This window comes from Macrobrachium rosenbergii, chromosome 5 (genome assembly GCF_040412425.1).
Source record: "Macrobrachium rosenbergii isolate ZJJX-2024 chromosome 5, ASM4041242v1, whole genome shotgun sequence".
Lineage (NCBI taxonomy): Eukaryota > Metazoa > Arthropoda > Malacostraca > Decapoda > Palaemonidae > Macrobrachium > Macrobrachium rosenbergii.
This window is the reverse complement of record NC_089745.1, coordinates 22,932,530-22,960,029: the sequence shown is the minus strand read 5'-3', so window position 1 is coordinate 22,960,029 and position 27,500 is coordinate 22,932,530. Positions and strand designations below refer to the sequence as shown.

Sequence of the window (27,500 nt, the reverse complement as noted above, 5' to 3'; positions counted from 1 at the left end):
TCCTTTAGGTGATAAATTATTACCCGGAAACCCAACCTATGTTCAAGAGATCTTCGACAAAAGAGAATCTTCTTAAAGTTTCCAACCTCAGTAGTGTTGTCAGAAGCACGTTCTACGGTACTGGTAAGCAAATGTGTGTAGTCACAGTAACATAACATACCAGCACAAAAACAATATCGCTTCTCCTACTTAAAACTGGAGTAAAATCAGCACATCTTAATTGTCATGAAGTGAGGTGCTGTAATTTGAGAACGTAAAGACACTGAAATAATGAAAAAAAGGACAAAAAAATCGCTTCACAAAGTAAAATTCCATCGATAATTCACACCACATGCGGACGGAAGCGAATAATTGACCAACGTAAAAAGTAAATACATTTTATTTCTTTTAAACGTACCAAACATTACAGCAGTATTAGGCCTTGTCCAGAACTACCAGTGTGCTGGAATATTACTTGTACAATTTTAACCTTAGTTTGAAATAAGTAATATATATATATATATATATATATATATATATATATATATATATATATATATATATATATATATATATATATATATATATATGTGTGTGTGTGTGTGTGTGTGTGCGTGTGTTACAGTAAGATTGTGAAACCAGGGATTTCACGAAATCGCTGAAATTTTCAGGGAATCGTGACATCACAAATTCACTTTGGACATTTGATCCCGAGGGGCTAGTACTAAACAAGGCGAAACAGTGTAGATGGTTCACGGTTTCGCCGTGGCTAGTACTAGCCCCTCGGTGATCAAATGTCCCTAAGTGAATTGGTGGTTTCACGAATCCCTGAAAATTTCAGAGATTTCGTGAAATCCCTGGTTTCACAGTTTTACTGTAATATACACATATATGTGTGTGTGCGTATGTGTGTGTGTGTAAAAAAAACAGCATTCAGGACTACTACCCGCGCGCGTCCACATACCGTGCTTATCTCTCAATGAATAATACCATAGCCTAATCCATTCTGTAATATTTCACCGTCTTTTAAAGTTCCCCTTCCTTCCAATAGTATTTACACGTATTTCTTACAGAGTGACAAATGGATTTTACAATCACATTCATTGTTAAAGGGAGCTCTAACCCCGGCATAAAGAAAGCATCCTTGCAGCTGAAGATTTTCCCCCTTTATCTTCAGCAAGAACATCTGTGAACAACTTTTAAAGCTGTGCCACAATCACTCGTCACTGAGGCTGCTTGTTTGCAATGCAAAAGGGGCTGAAGTCTGCTGAAAATACTTGCTGGTTTCTAAGTTTGAGCAGCACTAAAGAATTCTCTCCTCTGAGCGGCGGCAGCTTCCATATTAGTTTAAAATTTCACGTTTTATCGAAGTATTTATATTTCCTCATAGTCCTGTGTCTGTTGTAGCGAAGAATGCACGTGTTTTGTTCGTATCTTAATCTGTGATACGTTCTTACAGATTAATATCTATTTCTTTCTCTTTTCTCTCTGGACCTCACTTACCATCTTCCTCTTTCAAAAGCATAGGCCAGATGCAGTCGGCAGGTCATTCCTAGCTTAACTGTATAGTTCCTCCACAACAGCAAAAGTTCTTCGAAAGTTTTCCATATAAACATTCGATGGCAAAACCCAACTGATGTCTCTATTCATTCAAATCTAACGTGTAAATCGTCTCTAAAGACTTAATCTGGCGATCTGAGGACAAAAAGGACTCGCGTCCTGTGAGTTTCGTCCTTCAATTGGAAGAGGAATCGCTCAAACTGCAAACAGTGACTAAAAGGTGCAGTGCTTCACTCTAGTCTGCTAGGCTCGCAGGTCACTGCCAGCCTACAGTAAACCAGTCCATCCAGCGGTAGATGTTAACTAACAACTGCTGAGGTTATGAAAAAAGGCATCAGACTAGCAACTTCATCCCTATGAAATTTCTGAGAAACCAAAATGCTTTACATTCTGGCTCCAGCAATTCAGAGGGGGAAATTATATATATATGTATATATACACACACACACACATGTATATATATATATATATATATATATATATATATATATATATATATATATATATATATATATATCTTCTGTGTTTTAACGTGTGTGCATATATATATATATATATATATATATATATATATATATATATATATATATATATATATATATATATATATAAAACCCTTTTCCCTCAGAGAAGGTGGCTTCATCTTCTCAGAAAGTCCTTTATGATGAGGTGTTACCCTTCCCTACCAAGGCTGAGACCCAACACTTTCAACTAACAACTACATTTATAATACTTATTTGAATTATAAATTTCACATTCTAAGCAGCATTGTATATAGTATATATATATATATATATATATATATATATATATATATATATATATATATATATATATATATATATATATATATATATATATATATATGCATATAATTTGTGCCTTATGTTATAAAAGGGGACCCATCGAGAATTGACGAAGAAAAAGCGAGAGAGAGGGGTGGGGGAGAGTCAGTACAATGAAGAACATGCGATATTGCCGTTTTCATTGAGATAATGCTGTTACAGTATATTCATCTACAATCCTTCATTCCCTAAAGAGATGAATCACCCGAGACTTTCCAACAAAGTTCAGCAGAGCAGCTGATGGGAAGCAACAAATCGGAAATGATTATTTTTCTTCAAGTTTCAAGCCTAAGCAAACGTAGATCAGTAAACCCCAAGTATGTATCAATATATAATATTTTTGATTTAGCAAACAAAATGCCATCAACAAAAATAGGAAACTAATCATGAATTAAAAACTTTCCATAAAACCCTATGTCAAAATTTAAAAGCATTCGCAAAGCAATGAAAATTCCAGCAAGAATAATTCGTCATTCATATTCCTAACGTTCGGACATCTCGTTCACACTTTAACTTTTCATTTTCTTTCTTACTTCTTCTTCTGTCCTCCTCCGGCGTAGATGTTTCGGGAGGTTTTGCAAGATATCCAAGCAAGGATTGCATTTGAAACGCACCCTGAGGAGCATTAATCGATCCTAAGGGTGACCCACATCTGCCTCTTCTCAACCAGCCTCAGCGCCACAGTCATCTCTACCTGCATGAGGCTCTCTTCTTCTTCTTCTCTTCTTCTTCTTCTTCTTCTTCTTCTTCTTCTTCCTCCTCCTCCTCCTCCACCTCTTCTTCTTCTTCTTCTTCTACCTCTCTCATCATCATCATCCTCAAGCTCACCTTCTCGAGACAAATGTCGAGACCCGACCGTAAGCTGCCCCAGCACTGGCAGACTTAAAAGCTTTCACTTGGATGTAAAAAGTGAAGATTTAGTGAAAACGACTATGATATAGTAAAGCACATCCAATTTTCTTGATATCTCTAATGATCTAACCATACTTGTTTTTTTTTCTAATAATCAATATCTCTGAGCTTGTGTACCAGAAAAACAAAATCGCTCTGCAAGATTGAAAAAAGACCACACAGCTTTGAGAATAAAACCCAAAAAATAATAATAAAGAAGGTATCAAGAGCCACAACTGGATAGGTACAAATTAGAAATGGCCCCTAGTCTAGGGCATATGGCGGTGGTAAGAATCTCCTGGTTATAAATCATATGAAACAATGAAAGGGAGATGAAAATGGCTTGGACATGTACTCCGCACAATCCCAGAGAGACCTGTACGCGATGGCGGCAGCAGGGATCCGGGGGCACCAGAGGAACTGGAAGACCCACACCTACTTGGATGAGAACTATAAGAAGGGAGGTTGGAGAAGAGTGGAGGTCAGAAGACTAAGCACGTTAAAGATAACAGTGGCATGATTTAACTTAGGCCCTTTGCGTCGGGCGGCGTTAAAGGGAAGGATAAGCTAAGTATCCTTAGTTTAACCAGACCACTGAGCTGATTAACAGCTCTCCTAGGGCTGGCCCGAAGGATTAGACTTATTTTACGTGGCTAAGAACTAATTGGTTACCTAGCAACGGGACCTACAGCTTACTGTGGAATCCGAACCACATTATACCGAGAAATGAGTTTCTATCGCCAGAAATAAATTCCTCTAATTCTTCATTGGCCGGCCCGAGACAATGATGATTACAACCTTATTCTGTACAGTATTCAAGTTGGCACTAAAATTTAGTAAAAAATAGACTACATCAGGCAGTTCAATGTAAAAATGACGGTGGTAAATTCATTTACAAGATTAACAATATTAAACCAACTGCATCCTTATCCCTAAGTATGTAACAAGAATGACACTAGAACAGCTAATAAATCAAACTGACCCACAATGCAGAATCAAAAATTCCGTGATAATAATAAAAATAACAATTCGTTACAGAAATTTCTAGCTGTGATGTATTAGTGTCAAAAATCAGGTTTGATTTTAATTTCAACTAGTTTTTTATTTTGCTGGAAGCCAGGAAGACTGACAATTCTGATGCAGATTCTTGTTAAAAATCAGTTGACATTCTTGGAGAGCCACTGGGTTAGTTACCATAGATAAGATAGCCTAACTTACATCCCCTGTCGTAATTTGCAATATCGTCTGTGAGCACAGGTCAAAGTACAGTACATTACTTTGACTAAGGGAGGAAAGGTTCTTGTGAACTTCACCTCTAAAAATGTTAAGTAACCTAAATCAACATACATTCATCTAACTCAAGCTTGTCTACACGAGTTTCATTGCTTACAGTTTTTTTTTTTTTTTTTTTTTTTTTTAGCATTTGATACAGATCCGCATCAGAAGTCAACACTTTCTTTGATCACACCCTTCCCTTTTATCACTATAGCAAGTAAACCTTTATCCTCTCCCAAATTTTAGAAACTTCCCTATTTCAAAAGTTTTGGTTATTTGAACAAATTTCAATGAATTACAGCCGTCTCGGCCCATTCATTTCTGCTCGGCCCCCCAGAAGACACCATCTAGTCATCGTGAGTAAGTGACATCATGAGGTGAAGGCTTAGCCCCGCTCATTAGGCCAGCTAGTCTCCTGCTCCTATGAGACACGACATGGGAGAGTTAATGAATTTATCAGTTCACACAACTGGAAGGTAATTAATGCCACGGTAAGTAATGCCAACCTTTGAAACAAGTGGATGGTACGGTAGGCCTTTGACTCCCTATTCAAAGTTGTGTCAAGCAGCAACGTCAAACCATCGGAAATTATCCATATATAGTGTAAACATCGTGCTAATTTTGCCCACAGAAATGGTCTCTGATAATAGAAAGCTTACCAGGAAAGTGAAGACATGAATCACACCGTACTGCATCATTAAGCCAATTGAATTGCTGGAGTTGATGAAGTCTTGATGGAGGAGCACGAGATCAACTCCTTCGAAGACGTTTTAGGACCTCAAGAAAAAAAAAATAAACTTGTGGCTAAAGGAATTCGAGACTCAATACCAAGGAACGCCAAAAAGAAAGCAAAGTCAGCCAAAAACCCTGAATAGTTTATATCCGAAAGGAAGATTCCAGTCTTACTCGTATCAAAGGCCAAAGGGGCATCACTTGGCAAACCATCAGCCAGAAAGCAAGCAGCAATGCATTTAGTGCCAACATATTTAGTCTTGATGCCAAGAACTGATATCCTGGAAGGCTTGTCAACAAAATGCCTTCATCACAGCACTAAAGATTATTGTTTGAAGACGACAGCCGCAGCTACAGATCTTTGTTCTGATGAACATACTAATGTTTCACATTTTCTTCATAATAAATACGTAAATCTAATTGAGTAATTTTACATACCGAAGCCATATTTATCTTAGTGAGACTGTGAACTGTTGTTCATGTTATTCTACGTATTTAAATGTAAGGTGAAAATTTTGAGATTGTGAGCTGTCGTTCATGTTATTCTAAGTATTTAAATGTAAGGTGAAAATTTAAGTTTTATTAGAAACGGTCTAAGAAGCTCTTTCCTTGGAGAGGCTATACTGGTGACCTGAAAGCACAGGATAACAACCGAGGAGTTTCAAAATGTAAGAAAGAAGTCAATGTCCAATCATTTTAAGATTACCGATAACGATCGTGACGATGTATCCACCATTGGGGAAGTAAGTTGCAGGGGCTAAAGAATCAGAGTTACGGGAACTATTTAGGAAATTAGCGATGGTTTCTTGTTCATGTTCTTATTACTGAGAAATTACAAGATACGAGTGTTTATTGAAGATAACAGGATTTACTTTAATAGTTATCACAACTACTTCATATGTATATATACATACATACACATATACATTATATATACGCATACATACATATATACATTATATATATGACTGCGAAATTTTTTCTGTTAAAACAGAATTCCATCAGATATAAGGAGTCCATAAAAACGCCAAATTGTAGAAAGTAAATGCTACATTTCAGTGACCAAACTGTCCCTCTCGTTAGGCAAATAAGACAGTTCGGTCTCTGAAATCTAGCCTTTATTTTCCACGTTTTTGGCGTTTCTATGGGCTCCTTATATTTGATGGAATTGTGTTTCAACAGAAAAAATTTAACTGTCATATTATATAATATATATATATATATATATATATATATATATATATATATATATATATATATATATATATATATATATATATATATATGTAATGTATGAGTGTGTGTATTTGTGCGTAGACTACACACTTATCTTATTGACTTTCGACTAAAATATACTTAATCTTCCTAGAAATGTATAGCCTACATGGCGGTTATTATGTTAAGGTTCTTACCAGTACAAATAAAATGCATGTGCGAGTTTTTATCATCTTGTGTCTTATTTGTTCAATATATGATATCGACTGTGCATAAAGTTGGGTGGTGTGAATTAATTGTACTGAATAAAAACACGAACTTTTGTCTATTAATATTCTTATTTTCTGCTGCAGTACCCCAAGGATGTCTTTGTTCCAAGTAGGTTAGTTGTTTATTAGTTGTTTATTCTTTCTATCACAATCTCCTCGGTTTGAATAATCAGTTATTCGATAAATCTTGTTAATTACTGAAAGAAGCGAAATGTCTAAATGCGGCTCTTTTGTGCAAAGGCTGGATGCAAGAAGCGCTAGAGAAGCACCAGGGAGCACCTCGGCGAGCACGCTGTGCTTCCTGATGCACAAAGCAATCTGCTGCAAATATTAATCATTTTCTCGCGCGATGAAAGTAGAGCGTAGATTCCAAAAGTAACCTTGTCACGGTTCGTGCTCACATGCTGATCAGGGACTTCGAGCCGGGCTAAATCCGTCGCGGGGGCTGCCAGGAGCAGTTTCTTCTCCCTCCTGAAAAAGGTTCGTGGCGGGATTTGTCTCTCGGTCATCGCTGGTACGGTAGGTCAGGAGAGGTTTAGCGCTCTCTCGGCCGCCATTGGCTCATCGCAACCGAGTCATCGCGGCGTTCGTGACGGCGCACCTTATGAGCTCCGAAGAGATTCCCTTTGGAAAAAACAAACGACACTTGTGGTATTCGTCGTCTGAATATTGCTGATGAAGATCGGCAAACGAGGTCAGTGGAAGGACGAGATAAACAACACGTCGCTCTCTCACGTTTCTATAACTACGCAAAAGGGAAAATTCACCCAAAACATATTTTCACAAGAATGGAATGAAATCATTGATTATTCAGTCAGCTGCTTTGTGATGAGGAAGAAAAGATGGCAGTCAAAAAAGATAGAAAAAACTGCCGGTGAAGACATACTGCTTTAAGAAGATGAATCTCGGAAAATATCAACCGAAAGAGTGTTAGCTGAGCAGTTCTAATGCATATAAACATTTACGTTATACTTAGCCTTCACAGACCTGTGTATTTCTCGTGCGCGTTAATTTAATATTTAAACTCTGCAGAGGGCTTAAGTAGCGTGAGCAAAAGACTGAGAACTGCATTAGAAGAATCACAGCTTAAAATACAAGTCTGATAATTAGGCAAATAAATGGAATGCAATGCAATTATATTTTCTTGTACACAAAAATCGCACAGTAGCAATGTTACAAACTAATGAAAATGCTGATTCAAATCTAACTTATTTTGCTCTCTCCGTACAAGCCTTAATCTCTCTGTCCATTCCAAAAGACAGACAAAAATTCGTCACCAAAGAACAACCGAGAACAAAACAACCTAAGCAAGAGGCGACTTAATACAACAAATCAAGACGCAAGCATCCCGACGCACGAGATCGTGTTTTTTTTTGTTTACGCCTCAGCACGTGACACGGAGAGAATCTCGCCACGATTAGTCATCAAATAAAGCGAATGGATGTATGCTGATTGAACTAACTGAACAGAACCCAGTTCGTACCAGCGGAGCTACGAGTGCCTCAAAATTTATTTAGAGACCGTCATCAGAGGACTCGCCTGACAACGCTAAGATGCTGGTCACCTCACTGATGACCTTCAAAAATTATATTGGTTCAAGAGATGTATTACATTAGCCATAGCACTGAGGTATACACGAGTAATAACAATATATACTGTACATACATGCATTTCTGCAATAAGAACTCGAAGATGAAGAGCTGCGAATGTAAAGCGGATGCAAACATTGTCTCCAATTACAAACGAAATAATGACAGGGATTCGTGATTGCGAGCAGGTAAACACCACATATGGAAACAAGGAACTCGAAGATAAACAACTACAGAGATACAACATCAGATGAGCAATAATAGTCATAAGAAAGTTAAGGATGAAATGAGGGGAAAAGTTACTATTCTTGGATAAGTCTTTGTCACCTACTACCAGTGGTGAAGGAAACATGGAAAATGAACATGTCAGAAACTCTGGTAAGAAAGTCTGGTTATGGGAGCGAGGATGAAAATGGTACACCCAGTTAAAAGAACCCCCGCAAAAATAAACAAATACTAATTTTAGAAGGCAAAACGCAGCACACGAAATACTTATGCTCTATGATCTGTAATCCCAGTCAGGATTTCTACATATACGAAACACCGATCAGAATTTAACATCAACTGCTGCAGCTGACCTTACGAGTAGTTTTAACACAAAACTGATATATCAAAGAAAAAATACTACAAACATGTAGTTGCAAGACACTAAAAGCAATAAGGTGGAACAAATAAAAACGAATAATAATTAAAGGAAATAAAACATTAAGACAAATAATGGAAGAGATGAAACTGAGATAAACCGTAAGCAAGGTAAAGACTGCAACAGAAATGATCGTACACTTAAAAGGAGGAAAAGGGGTGCAACAGAATTCTGCAGATAACTGCAGACATTCCAAAACTGACCACCTCATGAACAGACTACTTACGTAAGGATAACCTTGAATGCAGGTCAAGAGATAAAGTTAAAATCTGAGAACAGAAGAAAGCAACCCTCTTTTTTTCTTTTTATTTTTACAAGGGCGAAAATATGAAGTGACACTTAGCGAGCGAGTTCGGTTGAATCTGTATCGAGAGGAATGTTCTTCCGAATAAAGGGTCGCTTTTTATATTAAAGCAGAAATTGAAGTAATCCAGAAACACAGTTAAATAGTGATCATCAGAGAGTAAATGTTGATCATTTCAAAGCAGATCAGACTGTAAACAAGCAGAATGAAGCAGCCTCATATGTGGTCAATGGAACACCCAAATCAAGATTATAATGATAGGCACTCCAGTAGAAACGCTGGATGGCTTTCATTCCATAAATTCATTATGTAGCCACTCATACCATTTAGACTGACGTTCAAAAGCAAATTCTATAAAACTTCTACGATGTCATTAGTATGGACGTGCAAGAGTACAGAAAAAATCGAAATGGAAGTACACAACAAAATGTGGAAACTGGCTCTTAGTCCTGAAAAAGGATGCGAAACAGAAAATCATAGTTATAATTGTTAGAAAAAAAAAAAAAACACATGACGCGACTGAGCTTGAGGCGATTAACAGGGTTTGCAAACTCTTTTCTTTTCAAACCGGCCCACCATTTGCTAAGGAATATAAACTTATGACCTAATACATGAAAAAATCATGGAGCTGAAAAAATCGCTGACAGAACTAAAATTATCACAATCCAAAATTATTAAAATACAGCATTGATGAATAACGGAGTAACCCAAAAAATCTTAAATCACAAAAGTAAATTTAAAACCTAAAACAAGATTAATAAAAAAGTTTAAAAATAAACCATTTATAGTATTGTACTATGCAAATATATGACACATTTAATGGAATTCCACGAAAACAAAGTAAAACTGACGGTAAATTTGCAAGGAAATAACTGCACTGATAAAATAGCAAAACCGAACTAGAAAAGTTAGAAGTAGGAATCCCAAAATATCTTTTATCATTTTAGAGTGTGAAGTGATACGCTGTGTAATGTTAGGCTTAAATGTAGAAAAGCTGGCAAGAGAACTGGTGAGAAGGAAAACTGTTATTTTATACAAGGGAAAAGGTAAAAGAGATGGCTTATAGTGAATTTTAGACACACACACACACACACATATATATATATATATATATATATATATATATATATATATATAAATATATATATATATATATTTATATATATATATATATATATATATATATATATATATATATATATATATATATATATATATATATATACACACAGAGGAGACATATGCAGTAGAACAGATATTAGCGAGCCATTGTTCTACATTCCAACGAACGGCATAACAGGAAACCAAAAGTAAACGAGCAGATAAAAGCAACGGCAATACTCGGACATGAAAACACCAACCTAAGGCGTCTTACTAACCACCAGTAGGCAGAAAGCATTGGACGTGGAGACCGGGACCCACATAATGAAATTTAGGCAGGCCTTATCCACGGAACATTTGGCTTACTTGAAAAACTCAGCAGCCTATCAGAGGCCAGCTTGTATGTTCAATAATTGTTGATACTCATCTTTTTTAAGTTTTTGAGTTTTTCAGCCAAAGTGACTCAGTTTATTTTATACTCTATAACATAACAAAACTTCAGCTGTCTGTGGTGTCACATTTTCAAACCAAATGTCTTCAAAAGACGAGCGAATTAGAAGCTCTGAATAATATCAAATTCTTTGAAGCCCATGTTCTCAGAGTGGGGAAAAAATGGCTTACGCCAGTCCGTCAGACAATGAACGATTTATGACGTCCGTGACGTCACTGCGTTACTTTTGTAGCAGAATCAGCAATAAAACACCAATATACTCGGAATGTGTAGATTTAGTTATAACGTCACCCGTGGCAGATGTACTTGACGTCGAAATAGGTACTTATCGTGAGTTTGCAAATGAACCAGTAACAAATTAAATATTCGAATGTTTTATACACTTCCCGTAAATACTGTGAACAATGCCAGATTGAAAAAGGAACGTCAGTGAATAAAAAAGAAATAATAATGTGCGGGAAAATAACAGTAACAAGAAAGTAACAGTAAAAGGGAATAGCAAATGAAATTTTTTCACAGAGCGGCAGCAGACAATAACACAAAGAGAAACCACATAAAAGTGAAAACTTATGCCATACAATTATTGATGCTGAAAGAGCGCTAGCGCCCAATAATAACTGCATAAGAGAAAAATTGTGAGAATGTGTGTATGAGAGAGAGAGAGAGAGAGAGAGAGAGAGAGAGAGATACTGTATAAACTTACTCTGTTGATGTGTCTACAATCGCACATGTACAAAAAGAAGCGCACATGGAAATGTAAGTCCTAGAGGCATTATATTAAAAGTGCACACAACTTGAGGGCTATTGCACATTCACCTAGCATACATACATACATACAGACACGTGTATACAGCAGCTTCCCTAGCATTAATGTTGTAAGATAATCTTTAAAGCTTTTAAATGATTCTTCTTCCAATTTCTGGTGTGCATTCTGAGACATTTCCTGTACAACACAACAGTTTTGTATGGTTCCTTATCCTCACTGACTCTTCACTCTGACAATTTAGGGCTAATTAGCTACTGTGTAAATCGAGAGAATTTTGATATATCAAAACACAATTAGTACTGGAGAAACTATCATTACTTTCCACTATCCTGAACCCATCAGTAGTTCACACATCAAGGTATGTCTTTAAAAACTATAACAATAATCAGATCCCGGTGTTTGTAACATGCCGAGCATGCAACTAAATTTAATTCGAGGAGACCGGCAGATCCATCTCGCAAAACTACACTGAGCTTGAACAATCAGTAAGATATGTTTTTGGAGCTCCAGGATTTTCGTACAAATATGAGATTCTGGTCATGCCATCAATTTGGAGTGATCCAGAGCTGTTTATCAGAAGTAAAGAAAGACTCTGGAATACGCCTTCCTTAGTCAAAAGGAGAATATGAATCTGGAAATCAGATTTCGCGGACGGACTAGGACCTATTCTCAAGGAAGCGCTCCAGCGGATACGCCCACCAGACTCGATGCAAGTGGGAGCTAACTGAGGAAAAAAACAATATCCAACTGACCGCTTTCACCACAGGGCAACAGCCATTTCCAATACCACAAACGTCGTTATTTCATACCTTCACATTCCTTACAATTACGCTTGTCACTCACCAACAATGTCAATATTCACCAGTGTCAAGATTGAAGTATTATCATTCGAAATACTGCGTATGGCTTTGTCGTGGGAACAGTGTTATATCGGCCTTTTAAAATTATATATATATATATATATATATATATATATATATATATATATATATATATATATATATATATATATACATATATATATATATATATATATATATACATACATATATATATATATATATATATATATATATATATATATATATATATTTATGTATAAAAGCATATATATATATATATATATATATATATATATATATATATATATGTATGTATGTAACATAAGTTTAGTATATCTTAGTTTAACCAGACCACTGAGCTGATTAACAGCTCTCCTACAGCTGGCCCGAAGGATTAGATTTATTTTACGTGGCAAAGAACCAACTGGTTACCTAGCAACGGGACCTACAGCTTATTGTGGGATCGAACCACATTACGACGAGAAATGAATTTCTATCACCAGAAATAAATTCCTCTAATTCTTCATTAGCCGGGTAGGAGAGTCGAACGCTATATTTATATATATACATATACATATATATATATATATATATATATATATATATATATATATATATATATATATATATACACACACATACACACCCGTGTGTATTGTTTATAAAGGGGTAGAAATATTGCCCGCAATATCACGCTCTTCATTTCTCCCTTTGGTTTTGTTCATAGACGACCCGTTTTTAGTTTGAAAAAAGGAAAATATTTTATATATATATATATATATATATATATATATATATATATATATATATATATATATATATATATATATATATATATATATATATATATATATATATATATATATATAAATAAATATATATATATATATATATATATATATATATTATATATATATATATATATATATATATACAATATCATACATTTTATATGTATGTATATATATTTCTATATAAAGCCTTTACATCATTCACACTCAGTGTTAATTTTCAGGATATAGTATATCCCCCAAACCCCCGTTTCAGCAATTGATATTGACTTACCTTTCCGGAGAATAGCCAGGTTTCTGAGAGACCCGGCCGGTTTTCATGGAAACCATCTCATGTTTACCTGGTTACTATGGATACCTCCTTACGCCCGCTAGAACTCACCTCCGGCAGAGAAATCTGAGTAGTAAGAGAAAAATAAAAAAGCAAAGGCAGACGGAGCACACATCATTTTGAATAAATGTCTATATTTAGATACTCACATACACACGCGCACGCGTGCACACCACATACACACACGCACACACATATATATAATGTATGTATCTTATATATGTATATATATATATATTATATGTATACATATACATATATATATATATATATATATATATATATATATATATATATATATATATATATATATATAGTGTGTGTGCGTGTACAGATGTACATATATAAATGTGTGTATGTACTCCGTGTGAGTGATCTGAATTCAATTTAGTTGATAAAAGTACGTTAATGGACGTAATGGTAAAAGTAGTGGCTGAGAATATATTTGATTATTCACCAGAGCCGGGGAAGCACCACAAAAATGGGAGCATGTCTTCAAAGGAGAGCAATAGTGCACAATACGCCTGTTGTGTAATAATTATATATGTGTTTAATGTAAATAAATCTCAACAGCGTATATGCAGAAAATGCGAACCAATGGGCTACGATTAACGATACTGAAGTAGAAGGAATATCTACAACAAAATATGACAAAACTCCACCGGGTCAGTGACAGCAAGAAATGTTTGTGGGATGATGGCATGAATGTCCATATTGAACCATAGAAGTTATCGAGAAATGGAAGTAAGTGCTGAAACAAAAGTTAATTAACGAGTGAAAATCACAGTACGTGCAAATCGAGAGAGGATATCTGAAGAGAATGCAGTTCTGTGTTGATGGATGGAGTGCTTGAAGAGTGGCTGAGTTGGGAAATTTGAAAAGAAGCAGAGCTGAATGATGCAAAAGTGGAAAGGATTGAGGTACTTATAGAAGTAACTGTTGAGGATTTAAGAGAAACAATGAAGTGGTTAAGATTAGAATGTCGCGAGAGCTGCGGTGATGGCAAATTAAGTAAATTACAAAATAGGTAAAGCAAAGATGATAGTGTGGTGTATGTGAAAACTTTGGAAGAGGAATGGAGGTTCTGTGGAAGTCAACTTTGGATTGCGTAAAGGCTCTGCTAGGAAACTCTCCTTTAAAATCGTGAAATGTGGATGTTGTATACAAATGAAAAGAAAAAAAGGTTGAAATCACTCAGATGAAGTGTTTGCATAGCACATACGGAATTAGAAGCAATGCAAGGGTGAGAAATGTTGAAAAACAAGGCAGCAATATAAAACTTTAGTAAAAGTGTAAAAAAGGATCAAATTATTTTTGCAGCTTGGTTTTTTGGACTAAATGGGGGGCAACAGGTCAATGACAAAAACCTTCAAGTGCTGGACAGATACAGCCCGTAAAGCCCTGGGATATACTATGTAGTTGGTGTGTGAGATATATTGGAAGGGAGGGGCCTTAATTTTCAAAAGGGGAAGAAAATGTAAGTCGACAGAGGTGTGTGGGACAGCATACAAAGGGAGCTGTTCTGTGTGAAAGTTTTCTGCACGAGTGAGCCATCCTTGGTTCCTCAATTAAATGATGTGTGTGGCAGTGACCTATTGTTTATACCATGATTATACATTATATATATACATATACATATACATATATATATATATATAAAGAAAGAGTGAAAATGCTGATATTAATACATAGATACATGTATAATTTCTAAGTGTATTTACACAAGACTAATTGTTTTTATTAATCCTGAACAATATGTAAATACAAACACATCAATGCAGAAAAACTGACTTCACATGCAGATTCCTTGAATTAGATGCTGCTGTAAGCGTCATTAATAATATTACCCGAAAATGATAGGAAGGAAACACGGAAGAAGACTGTATTATTATATATAGCGAAAGTTTAAACTTGCCAGAAATGCAGCTAAAAAGCAAATCTGTCAAAGTAACAGTTTCCTAAATACCTGTTGTCATCAGGCAATTATGCTCTTGCTAAGTATTATAAAGCAAGTACGAATAATATTTGCAAAAACAAAGAGGCCATCCTCTTATATCCAACAGACAAAGAACTTGCATTCAAGTCATCATACCTTTCAAGGACTGCTGTTTCAACTGTCACTGAAAATTCTGATAGACCCAAAGTTACCTTCTGAAAATTGCTGTATTCAGAGCTAAGTACAGGAACCAACCCTTGAGATTCGAGTTTTATGGTTGAGGATGTTTGGGGTGCCTTTAAGCCACGCTTGCCACAAAGCTGCAACCCTCTTATTTAGTAATTATCTTCAAGATCAGATGACTGAGCCAAAAAATAATTAATCAATAGTCAATCTTTGGCTTCACTTTGTTATTTTCCCAATGACTCTTACTTACTTTGGCTTCACCACGCACCCCAGGTACCCTGAGGTTTGCAAAAAAAAAAAAAAAAAAAAAAAAAAAAATCTTCAGAAAATACCCCTCACAATAAGTACAAACTTTTGAGCAAAAAAATTTTTATTTATGCTCAATTTTAGATTAATTAGCATAAAATGGAGAGACATTCTGAACAATGATCAAGGATAATGAGACTGCTGTATAAATTTAATATATTAGCTAACAATATGTGGTGAAGAAAACAAGTTCAGTGAGTGTGGAAGCAAATAAAATTATGAAAAGCGACAAAGAACAAAATCAAAAAGGAAAGTACACAATTGCTATCAATGCTAACTGAATACTTAATGACTCCCCCTCTCGAACCCCACAGCTATCCCTATGCTAAGGGGTCGGTTGCGCTGATGCGCCTTCTCCAACTATTCCAAACGCAAGCGTCTTCCCCGACTAAATCCTTTTCCTCCAAATCCTCCCCACTTCATCACTCCACCTGATCCTTTGCCTCCCTCTTGACCTTCTACCCCTAACAGGTTCCACTCAGGCCCTCTTCATTCTCTCCTCATCACTCATCCCTTACCACATACCCATGCCATCTCAATCTCGACTCTCTTATCACATCAGTAATCTTCACTGCCGCGGATTCTTTATTACTGAAAAGTTAAGTATATCTTAGTTTAACCGGACCAATGAGCTGATTAACAGCTCTCCTAGGGCTGGCCCGAAGGATTAGACTTATTTTACGTGGCTAAGAACCAACTGGTTACCTAGCAACGGGACCTATAGCTTATTGTGGAATCCGAACCACATTATGACGAGAAATGAATTTCTATCACCAGAAACAAATTCCTCTAATTCTTCATTAGCCGGTTGTAGAGTCGAACGCTGGGCCAACAGCGTGCTAGCCGAGAGCTCTACCCACCCTCCAATGAAGAACTTTCTTTATTACTGAGTATTTACTAACTCTGACACAATCAAAATGAGGGTATAAAAGAGGTAAGAAGATATTACATTATGGAAGCGCAAAACACAACAACCTCTAAGTGGAAAGGCAGAAATGAGCGCCACTCAGAAATAACTCTCCTTCAGGCACAGGCGTCCCGACAACTTAAGCAAGAATCTATTCTCTGATCGTAACTATACTAAAGTATTGCATTTCCGGATATTTACAGCCTCATAAGGACGAACTGTTTGGAATTTTCTGACACACTTTTCAGTGTCTACTCACAATTCGGAATTTCTTTCTTCTCGATCGACTTTTCAAAGTCTCTTTTCACAACTTCAGAAACTTTACTGAATAGCTTCAAGACAGGTTCAGAATAAGGCCAACAATCGTCTTCATAAACATAAGTTTGGCACTTTACAGTCATAGCATTTATTACTGCCCTACATTCTACAATTCTAGGCTGACACTCTTGAGTTAATCTAAATACAGCACACCACATACAAAAATGCTTATGCCCACATAAACAACATCCTCACAATAAAAATCATAAATGGAACTTGAGGAGACAGTACAATTGTATGGGAAACAGTGACTTTAAAGAAATAATGACATGAACTTTAACATGTGATTAAAATTCTGGCTTCAGGAAGAAAAAAAAAAAAAGTTTACTATACATGTCGATTAGCTGTTCTTTGACACAAAGCATCTAATGGGAATTAAGTTCATTAAATAACCTTCCATTCCCAAATAAATACTTTTAACAATAGGACTAAATTGACATAATTCACAACTCTTCATAGTAATCCTTTTATTTATTGGACCACGGACAATCTTGCTCAAACAATATTTTGTTATTTCTCAAAGTATTCTGTAAGTAGCTGTCCTTGTACAATCTGGCAGCAAATCTCTTATTATTGGCTTCCAAGAACAAAGCTCGTTCTGGCATACGGCCAGCTTAAACCAGAATTTAACTATTTCAGTTGAATATGTCAGACTGGTCATCAGTTACTACAGTTCTAGCAGGAAATCCTTAAACACAACAATCCTTTAATCGAGGATAGAACACTTGGTATAACTCATCCTTTAGCACTCAAATTTACAGTAATATAAGTCCCATTTAAAAGCATATAACCTATCTAGTTGCACTCAAATTTACAATAGTTTTACGCACAGTGAACCGACATCATGTATAGGGATGGTCTGAGCAACTCTCAGATCTGCTACTGATTTTTATATATCAACTTTAATCAGCATAGACCCTTCTCTCATTCTTGCATTGAACATGTATATTGTGAGGTGAGGTTCACTGTAACTTGACGATGATAGCCTTTCTGGACCTCGTTGGGACTTGGTATGCTGAGAATACAAGGCAATGAGAGAGTCTTTTAAGATTTCGGTCGATGAGTTGTTCCTTAGATAGAGCAAATGTGGATTAGCGGGCAAAATGGGGGAATTAGAAGGACATCAATCATTTGCAGGCAAGTCTGTGTAAACTGACATGTTATGAGGCCGTCTTCACGTAACCTCCAGCCACAGGTAGGGTAAAAACGACCCGCTGCCTTGGTTAAGCCCATACTCTGCCCATAATGTCTGCTCGTATCCTCGTTACTACAGGACAACGGTTAATCTTTGTTCTCCACTTTCCTTTCGACATGAAGTGCTGATCCTGGGGAAACAGAAGCACAGCTTGGTACGAAGCCAAGAATCAGGATTACTAGGTGATGTAGAGAAAGGTCTGGAAGAGCAACGAAGGTGTGGAAAGATTAATGTCCTACACAAGACTTTTGACACCAAGTGATAAGGAAGACGGATGAGATGGACCAGCGGATAAGAGGCCACAGCTGGGTTTTATCACTTACTTTACCTACAAGAGATTTTAGCAAGTGTAATACTTTGTAATTTAAAATATCACCAGTGCAAATACAAAGACTTTCCTTATGCAAAATCTGTAAAATGTGAAATGGAAATGAAACGAACACAAACAATCGAGGAGAAATCCACGATGGAAATTTATGAAAATAGTCAGGTCCCTGAATATATATAATTATATATACACAGTATACACACACACACACACACACACACACACACACACACACACACACACACACACACACACATATATATATATATATATATATATATATATATATATATATATATATATATATATATATATATATATATATATATATATGTATCTGAAAACTACTTGTAACTTCCAGAACTGAAAAGCAGAAGTCCTTCATTTTAGGCAATAACAACCTTTTACCTGGTAAACTGTTACCATTACAAATCTCCTGAAGTTCCTACTGTTAGTAAAACATAAGGGATGTTGTTTCGTATAATCTCAAATTCTCTCTCTCTCTCTCTCTCTCTCTCTCTCTCTCTCTCTCTCTCTCTCTCTCTCTCTCTCTCTTAAAATTTAGATGACATCGTGTGACCCATTCAATGTTGCGCAAACTGTTGCCAGATGCAGGCATGTGATACCAAGGGAAAAGGGGTTTGCGAAGGGAAGCAGTGAAAAGAGAGAGAGAGAGAGAGAGAGAGAGAGAGAGAGAGAGAGAGAGAGAGAGAGAGAGAGAGAGAGAGGTGGAAGGGTGTTCAGATGGACTTAATCTAAAAATCCTCAACTGATATTCTTATGTTAAACAGTTTCATCCATCGTTAAGTTACCGCTCTAGGTATATTAGATATTAATGGAAGCCCTAAAAGACAGCATTAGCTGATGAGGGCTGACACACACACACACACACACACACACACAGGCCGAGCCTTGGACTTTCCTTTCCTTTCCTTTCGCCCCGGTGATATGCACTTGTTGAGTTTGTTTATAAATGATACCTAATTGGTAATATAAGAAGCATCTCCCTTTAGTGGATCTGGAAGGCCCTTCACGTTCACTGTTTGAACAATCATCTGCCTTATCCTTATCTGTGAATTGATCCCCCGGCTTCCTTAATGGGACCAGCGGTATTGATTACGTGAAATGACCGAATTGAGGAATAGTAAACAGGAAGACTGAAAAAGGACGAACACTTATGGAAAGGCTGAAGGGCGGAGACAAAGTTTGTTGTGGAGGGCAACCCTTTAAGTTCATTCATTCCCGGGTGGTCGAGGCCCCACTTCCGGAGCTCAAGTTGCTCATCTCTCTCTCTCTCTCTCTCTCTCTCTCTCTCTCTCTCTCTCTCTCTCTCTCTCTCGCGCTGATGCTCTCCTGAACGGGCACATATCCCGCTAGTTTTTGGTCCAAAATTCGTAGTATCTGCTTTGGCGAGGTATTTGTTCATGTTGCCTCTCTTGCCTGCAAAGCTTTTCTCGTTTTTAAAAGATTATCAACATTTCGCTCTTCACACCTTTGTTTGCTGCACATGAAGTTAATAAGTAGCCATAATTCTTCTATAACTATTCTTGTTAGCTGTCGAGATGACATTTTCCCATCATTATTGCCATTATAATGTTGTAGATTTCCAGGAGCCAGAGTTTGGCCACACCTTTTTTAAAAAAATCTTCTCATCTGAAACACCTCAACAACGTTCTCGGTCCAACCAAAATTATCGCGGTAAGTCTTCAGCTACCAGTATTTTATTTTAAATAAATTATTTCTATTAAGCTAGGTACTAACACACCCATACAAAAATAATAATGAAATTTAATATAATTGTTAAATATTCCCGACAATCTTCGTGTCTGTTTTTTTTTTTTTTTACTGTTGGTTGAACAAAGCAATTGTGGACGACTACATGCGGATCACTTGAAATGAACAACCATTACCCGCTTAAAAAAGATCCACCACCTATACGGATTTTATCTCGTCATGGAAAATTGTCATGAACGTACTTTGTATATACGTTATTTTCATAAATATATTCACTACATTCATTTTTATTTTAAATTTCTTGTAGGTTTTTCATTCAATGATTAGTGTACTCTTAACGTCAAAAATTACGGTCATAATTATGAGAGAAAATGGAGACGGCAAGTCCCGACCGTGTAGACGTTTGATACCGTCCCGAGCACTCGGACCAAGTTACCTGCATTCTGCGTACTTGTAAAGGGGCTATAATAGTGGTAAGAGGCATGCCCGGGATGAATGATGACCTCTAATACCTACGGACTGCTGTTGTCATACAGCAAAAAATATACTGATACACACTGCGTTTTCCATCAGTTCGCTTCTACAGATAAAACTCTCAGGGTAAGTGGAGGTGGCGTTTCTCTAAAAAAAAATGGCTCTGATAACAGCCGCGCGGTGTTTTCACGTAAACCACCCTTCTCCATAACCCCACAACATCATTTCCGCTGCGGGCTGCATTTGATGTAATTTAATTTCCTCCCAGTCTATAAAAATCAAAGCACTACTATTTGGTTGTGTATTGTTTCGATATTTTTTTTATTCTGTCTTTTGGGTTTCATTTATCATTAATTTTCTTATTGATATCTTCCTTGCCGTGATCCATTTCCTTCTGGGGATTATCATCTAACGTTTTACACAAATTACATCCTTTTTGACATTAAAACGGTAAGTTCACATAACCCTTTTGCTAGTGATTTTACTCTTTAGTGGCCTACTGGTAACAAATAAATATTCTATTTCTCCCAAAGCATTATGCAAAGAGTGCAGAAATTAAAAGTGCACTTGTCAAATCCCTCAGTCGAAAGACTCACGGGGTTTGTCTTCCAGCTGGTCAGTGATTTTTACCACGCGCCGGGACTCTCGTGACTCAATCTTTCCCGTTACCGATTGGCAAATGGCAATCAGAAATTTTGACAATCTCGATTCCCCCACTCGTACTCACTCCGAGGGCTCTCGAGCTTCATTGTGACCCACTGCACATTTTCCGTAACGCATGAAGGAGATAATGCAATAGAGGCAAAGTCCGATAAGCGCCAGCCTTCCCACAAAATCCAAAGTCACTTTCAAAACAGGAATGAAATACTGAATATAACGGCATATAAATTGAGCATAACAGGCATACTTTTTTTCTGGTACTATTTCCTTCAGAAAAATTAAAAATAAAATAATAAAAAAATAGTCTTTGGAAAGAGTAATAATGGAGGTCAAGTACCGATGAAGGTAAGGATCGCTACACAAAGGAAGGGGTTATGAATTGAAAGTGGTAGGAGTGACGCGTTTGCAGATAATATAATGCCAGATGGTGCCAGTAAAGAGAAGGTGTGGTTGTTAAGGTGTCTGAATAAGTACGTGTGAAGTAAAAGTTGGAAAAAATGTTGGGAATAAAGTTATCATGGTGATGACATTTCCAACTTTTGGGTAGACCTCCTAGACAAGGCGATGCAAGAGTGAGATCAATAAAATATATGGTAAATGGAAACCAGGAATCACACAAATGAAGATTACCGCGCGAATGAGGAGGCAGAAATAAAATGCAGAATATATTTCGTCCAGGAACACCACATGACCCCGTGCGGTTTTTCTATACTATGGTATTACATATATTGCGATTAAAATTTAGTAGGCATGTAAACAACATTTTGATGATTAACCAAAGAAACAAATGTGATATGGTCACCTGTGTCCAACTAACGAGTTGCATTTGGCCAGTATGTATTGGAAATTCAATTCGCCCTTATACTTTCTCTTGAACATAATGGTTGAAATCGATAGGGCAATGTACAATGTTTGAATTTAGTGATATGACAGAATCCACAGTAGTCATGAGCAAACAAGCTGACGTGAAGATGCAGTTGCCATCAAATCTACTAACCAAACCGATAAAACAGCAGAACAGAAACTGATCATATTAGTAACACAAAAAATTTCGACAGAGCCTATGAACCTGGTAAAAAATTAAGTAGCAAAAACTTTATAAAGCATGTAAAAAATTAAGTAGAAAAAACTTTGTAAAGCAGATAAAAAATTAAGTAGGAAAAAACTTTATAAAGCAGGTAAAAAATTATGTAGGAAAAAACTTTATAAAGCAGATAAAAAATTATGTAGGAAAAAACTTTATAGAGCAGGTAAAAAATTAAGTAAGAAAAACATTGTAAAGCAGGTAAAAAATTAAGTAGGAAAAATTTTTATAAAGCAGGTAAAAAATTAAGTAAGAAAAAACTTGATAAACTCATGGTATTTTCTGATGAAGAAACGCTAAACATTTCCATGATTATACGAAAAAACGTTGCTATGAATCTATAAAATTTAGGCTGTCAAGCCAAGCACTGGGCCACTTTCGGCCGTTCAGCGCTTTTGTGTGGTTGGAAAGCAAGACAGAGTCCCAAAAATTAAATATGATGAACTACAGGGATCTAAAGGTGGAACTTGGAAAAAACCCCACAGTTGCACTAAGAAGTAATAGTTAGAGAGGTTGAACAGCAACACTAAAGAAAGAATGCGGCAATGGAAGTAAGGTAAAAGGCTAAAATGTAGGAGCAGCTAAGTGCCTATGGGATGCTACTAACACTCTTCAGTATTGCCTACAGTGCATTGCATGAGGCACACCGACGTCACATTCCCCCTGGGTTGAATTACGATTCTGTCAACGAGAAAGAAAAAAGGACCCTAACACTACGATATCTGATGATGATGAAAAAGGCATTTCAGAATATGTCAACAACCAGACAACGGTTCAAGGATCTACAGTAATTAAACTGAATTGAATTGAATACAGAATTTAGGCCAAAGGCCAAGCACTGGAACCTATGAGGTCAATAAACGCTGAAACGGAAATTGACAGTAAAAGGCTTGAAAGGTGTAACAGGAGGAAAACCCCGCTGTTGCACTATGAATCAATTGTTAGAAGAGGGTGGAAAGTAAGATAGAAGAAAGAGCATATGAAAGGAGGTACAGTAAAATGAACGAAAGGGATTGCAGCTAGGGGCCGAAGGCACGCTGCAAAGAACCTTCAGTAATGCCTACATGCACCGCATGAGATGCACTGACGGCACTACCCCTACGGGATACAGCAATTAAAAATGAGAATGGTTTTGAAGAAAACTTTGATGTTGTAACCGGAGGTTGAAAACATGAAAAAATTATACCATAAAAGTCTCACTATAAAATGGCAAAGGTCCACTGAAAGAACTATATGATATAATGTTAAAAAAGAACATGTTGGGGCAAGCGAGACTGACGTACCATGGAATTTGTACGTCATAAACGTGGTCCTGTTCCTAAGCCAAGAGAGTAGTGCTACGCAGATGCAGGACAGTTGTCCACATTGCACTGAATCTTATCTTACATAGAACATGGCGTGCGTGAAAAACAAAGAACAAACAAGAATAACAAACGAAAGAATCCAAATTAAAATGCGGCCTTTTGATCCATCTGGAAACTAAACCACCAAACAAAAATAACAGATATTTCATTGCTGACAGGTACCAGGTTACGTAATGACATTAGAGAAATGAATTTTATCGAAGACATTCGTATTATTTGAGCTATGATATTCAGCCTGTCAAACAAAGCACTGGGGCACTTTCGACCAATCAGGGAGCTGGAGTAGTTGGACAGCAAGATACAGAGATCCAGAGAAAAGAGAGAGATAAACTACAAAGATCTAAAGGTGAGACTTGGAGAACACTTCAAAAGTTGTACTATGAAGTAATAGAGAGGTTGGGCAGAAAGACTGAAGAAATGCAGAGAGAGAGAGAGAGAGAGAGCTAAAAAGTGCAGCTATAGGGACCGAAGGCCGCTACAAATACCCTTTCGTGATGCCTACAGTGAACCACGTGAGGTGCATTGGTGGCACTAACCCTCTACGTGGGGCATTCAAGTTACATGCAGTATCAAACAAAAACATTATACAGGCCCCTCTGAGTCACAATGCCTCATCGTGTAATAAAAACACGTGGAATCAAAATGTAACAAAAGACAATCTAGGGAGGACATTTGTTTTGAAAACAGCATCTAGGATGATTCCATAAGAAGCCCGAGAATTAACAGATGCAAAAATTAAAAACACTTTAGCGCACGAACAGACGGCGAACTGCTGGATCAAGTAAAGGCAGATACAAGAACCCAAGTAAAGGCAGATACAAGAACCTCAAGAATCAAATTGCTAACTGGGGTAAAAAAAAAAATGTAAAAAGCAATTTTTTTTTAAGAATTACATAGTAAAGACAGTACAAATCAAACCAGGTCATTACAGGAAGAATTAGTTAAGCAATGAATATCATCCTTGTGAAAATGTGCCATGAGAAAGCAAGAGATTTTGCTAAGGCTGAATAGCTTGATGGACAGATCGGCAGAGAGTGGAGGAAGTTCATGACCAAGAAGCTCAAAGAGTAATGCTTACAGTAAATGTCTATAGAATGAGCAAAAGGAGGATACCTTATGGTGAAGTGTATGCACTCTAAAATTTCAAGTAAAACCTGGATCTTACCAGACAGCCGCTACAGCGTATAATCAAGGCCACCAAAAATAGATCTATCTTTCGATGAGCCGCGGCCCATGAAACTTCAACCACGGGCCGGTGGTGGCCTATCCTATAACGCTGCCAAAGGTACGATTATAGCTAATTTTAACCTTAAATAAAATAAAAACTACTGAGGCTACAAGGTTGCAATTTTGTATGTTTGATGAGTGGAGGGTGGATGATGAACATACCAATTTGGAGTCCTCTAGCCACTGTAGTTTTTATGATCTGAGGGCGGACAGAAAAAGGTGCGGATACAAAAAATGCGGACGGACGGACAAACAAAGCCGGCACAATATTTTCTTTTACAGAAAACTAAAATGCACAGAAGTGACCAACAGTAACTTAGAAATCTTAGGATATAGTGAATTTTCTCAAAGTGTCCTATTAAGTCTCTGTAACCTTCACTATGCAAGAAAGAAAAATATTCCTCGATAAAAAAATACGAATAATTTGAAAATGTTTTATCAGCATATCTCGAGCAGTTCTCCCACACCTGGCTTAAAGATTTCCATGTGTTAAATGTTATTATTATTGTCATTATTTTAAAAAATGGAGAAAGGACGTTTATACCTCCAACTACTGTATGTTGATTATCTCTTAAAGATAAAATACGTAAACCTAAGTGTGGTCGATTTTCTCTCAAAGAAAAGATGCGTAAATCTCAGAAATTGCTCCATACAAGAAGAGTTGACAAAAAATCTAAAATAAAGGAGAGTATTTATATGAAATTTCACGCTTTTGTGATAAGTTTGCTTTGGACAAGGGACCGATCTCAACACTGTTCAATTTGAAAACAAAACAGTTTTCGGACACAGGAAATAACAGTGGAGCCATTTTATGCAATAGTGTATTGTTTAACAGCCTGAGGTACGTTGAATGAAGCTTTTGTCTTTGTACTTATTCTTCAAAAGAGTAAGGAGTAAAGGAAAAACACTATCTTTATCGCTCTGTATTTTCAAAAACCTACTTAATTCAATGTCTCGAAAAGGTTAAGTGAACGACTGACAGTTTTCCCTTTTTCGTTGGTTGTAATAGCAAATGTATTTCCAAAATAATGCTCTCTCTCTCTCTCTCTCTCTCTCTCTCTCTCTCTCTCTCTCTCTCTCTCTCTCTCTCTCTCTCTCTCTCGCTTATCGTAACTGAATAGCCCCCTGATGAGAGGGCAAAAGAATGATGCTCTTCTTTTCCACAGTAAGAAAATTTCGACGACTTTTAAGGGACTGAAGCCCCGTCCTTACTCGTGTTACACTCTTGCACAGCGGGAGACCTTGGGACCTCTCAATTAAGAATCACATCATTTGCACTTTCCTTTTTTTTTTCATATTATAAAGTTAACCTATGCTACCTTTCACGTTCGGTCTATGATGCTGGCTCGGTTTCTACCCAGCGACTCTTGGAAGGTGAAAGGTGACGAAAAGAAAAGCAACATTCCTTGGGCCATGAGGCCTCACTGTAGTTGTGTGGTTTGCCATAACTTAGGCAGAACCAGGACACCGAGAAACAGCATCGCCAGTCCCAAAAGATGAGCATGTCCGGCATTCTGTAATTATGTCGGTACCGACATTCCTTTCCTTTTGCTAAAGCACAAAGAAATGAGAGAGAAGGAAAGACGACGCCGAGAGTACGGAGGAGGAGTAGGCCTTAGCAACTGCCTGGTGGCCTCGCGGGTTCGAGGGTGACAGGAGACAGGAAAGGGCTGGCCGTTCGGCCTCCTAAGAAAGGCGTTGATGCACAACAACTGATTAGCTCAAAAAGCGCCGCTCCTTCACCAGCCGATTCAGCTGATATTTTAGTGACCTATAGAAATTCCTCGACGGCCGAAACCCTCGAGTGTGTGGTCCTGGATCCAGCACTTAAAATATTGACTCGGCTACACTAGGAAAGTGGTTTCGAATTATTTAATCCCATGCTATATAAAACGTCACCCTTCGTTTGGCTTCACTAACGATTTACGTGATAGCATTAACAGCCATTCGCACTGACAAAGCACTCCTATATCTGACTAGTGCCAATTTATGTATGAATTTCCATCTATATTTCAGCAAAGTCTAGTAAATATGTCAGGTATACTTAACTTAAAGGATACTGATTGTGATTTCCTAACGTATACAGTACTTCATTTCTTAATTTGCACCAATGAAAACCCAGACTCATTCGCCATGAAAGAATAATCGAACGTATGGATATTTCTGTACAGTATCCTGTAACTGTCCTTCTCATCGC

At 37.0% G+C, this 27,500-nt stretch overlaps 1 long non-coding RNA gene across 1 annotated transcript in view; it reads right to left on the bottom strand.

Moving 5' to 3' along the window:
- The window catches only part of LOC136838595 (uncharacterized), a 508,758-nt gene that overhangs the window by 385,009 nt on the left and 96,249 nt on the right, over positions 1–27,500 (bottom strand). Inside the window, exon 4 of the long non-coding RNA XR_010853048.1 lies at positions 13,528–13,650. This is a non-coding gene — a long non-coding RNA (uncharacterized lncRNA). The remainder of the gene's footprint in view (positions 1–13,527; positions 13,651–27,500) is intronic.